The sequence below is a fragment of the Nycticebus coucang genome, chromosome Y (assembly GCF_027406575.1).
Source record: "Nycticebus coucang isolate mNycCou1 chromosome Y, mNycCou1.pri, whole genome shotgun sequence".
NCBI classification, from domain to species: Eukaryota; Metazoa; Chordata; class Mammalia; order Primates; family Lorisidae; genus Nycticebus; species Nycticebus coucang.
Window position 1 is genome coordinate 26,877,123 of NC_069805.1, and position 2,146 is coordinate 26,879,268.

Here is a 2,146-nt window from a genome sequence, read left to right on the forward strand (position 1 = left end):
CTCTTCATCTGGTTACATATAGTGTCTGCCCCCCCTCCATGGACTAATGAGATTGGAGAAGAACTCCCCATTGGCAAAATTCTTCAAAGCCAAATCATCATAGTCAAAGTAGTAACACATGGATAGATAGACATAAGAGGTGTAGAGCTCCAGGTTGAGCTAGCAATTTATGTCAGTTGTATTACCACTACCAAGAGGTAGTACCCTAGTAGGGTGCAGAATGTATTGGTGTTGTCAGAATTTCTCCTCTTGAGAAAGGGTATAGAGAGAAATTATTCTCCTCAGCTACTGGCATGACAACCGTGTCCCCCTTGCAGGTGCACCAGATCTTACCACCAGGACTCAGAGGCTGCCATCAATTGCCAGCTCAACCTGGAGCTCTACACCTCTTATGTCTACCTGTCCATGTCTACTACTTTGACTGTGATGATATGGCTTTGAAGAATTTTGCCACTGAGGAGTATTTCCCCAGTCTCGTGAGGAGCAGGCAGTACCAGTGACAGGCAGCTGGTACTCTCTTCATCTGGTTACATATGCATCAACCCAAAATCCATGGATGGTGGTAGTAACAATACCAAGTGGTAGTACCCGGGTAGGATTTAGAATGTGTTGGTGTGGTCAGAATCTCTCTCTATGCTAAGTTTCTGGTCTCAGGGTTTGAAGAATGAAACCATGTAATGTTCTTCACCAAGAGTCACCATGGTGTCTGGCTTCAACAGTGTTCGGACAGAACCTGGTGCTCATCCCCCACCCTGGCTGGCCACTCACAACCAGCCCTCAAACACCTCTTTACTGTGCCCTCCTACTGCCCCAAGTCCCCCTGGGGCCACCACTCAAACTCTTGCAGATGCCACCACCTCTCCTCAGCAACTGGCAGGACAACCATGTCCCCATTGCTGGTGCACCAGAACCACCACCAGGACTCAGAGGCTACCATCAATTGCCAGCTCATCCTGGAGCTCTATCCTCTTATGTCTGCCTGTCCATGTCTTACTACTTTGACCATGACGATGTGGCTATAAATAATTTTGCCAAATACTTTCTTCTCCAATCTCATGAGGAGAGGGAACGTGCTGAGAAACTGAGAATCCTTGCAACCAGACTGTGATGACTGGGAGAGTGGGCTGAATTCAATGGAGTGTGCGTTACACTAGGGAAAATGGTGTAAATCAGTCACTACTGGAACTGCAGAAATGGCCAATGACAAAAATGACTCCCACTGTGTGACTTCATTGAGACACATTACCTGAAATCCATTAAAGAACTGAGCGACCACATAAACAACGTGTGCAGGGTGAGAGCCTCAGATCTTGGATGTCTGAGTATCTCTTTGACCAGCATACCCTGGCAGAGAGTGATGATGAGAGCTAAGCCTTGGGTATGCTTCCCATAGCCACCGGGTGACTTCCGTGGTCACCAAGGCACTGCTTGCTTCTTGGGGTTTCCTTGACCTTTTCCATAAGTTGTATTGAAACATCTACTAACGTTCTTTCATTTGTACCATTCCTTCAAATACAGAAATTTGGAACCCCCCACCCCCCCAAAAAAAAGAATGGAACCACAGTCCAAGCGGATAAGCAACAGGATAGAATTTATTTACAGGGAAAGACTGATAGAAAGAATGATAAGCAAAAGGGGGAACAGAACCTCTGTCAGCGGAGGGGGAGAAACAAAGTGGGAAGCCCCAAAAGTCTTCGGTCTAGGGGGTTTAAATCCTATCCTCCAGGCAGGGAAGTTTGGGGAAGTTTACCACAATTGGCCAGAGGTCTGCCAGGAGAAAATAATCCTAAACTTACCACAGGATTTCGGGTCCTGCAGTTTTTGCCTCAGGCAAGTAATTGGGGTATGTGGTCCCTACTTCAGGAGGAACCTACCAAAAAGTGTGTCCTGTTTGTGCCTAGAAATGCGAGTCTGTGCTGAGAATCATTTCTGAGCTCACCCAGGCCTAGAAAACAGGGGGCCCGTATTCAGCCTTGAGGAGAAGAGCCCTGTATAATTGGGAGTATAAGTGTCATTAATTGCAGGTGGGGTAAGCTGGTTTTTGTGTCCCTAGAGGTAGACACATTTTTGAGTAGAGTTAAATAGTTCAATAAAACACAACGTGTTTCTGAAAAGAATAAACCGAGTATTTGGCCAAAACCCCTCA

General features: G+C 46.6%; 1 pseudogene; it reads left to right on the top strand.

Annotated features, from left to right (window-relative positions):
- The first annotated feature begins 293 nt into the window (after positions 1-293).
- Positions 294-1,864, top strand: LOC128579004 (ferritin heavy chain-like; annotated as a pseudogene).
- Positions 1,865-2,146: the final 282 nt, after the last annotated feature.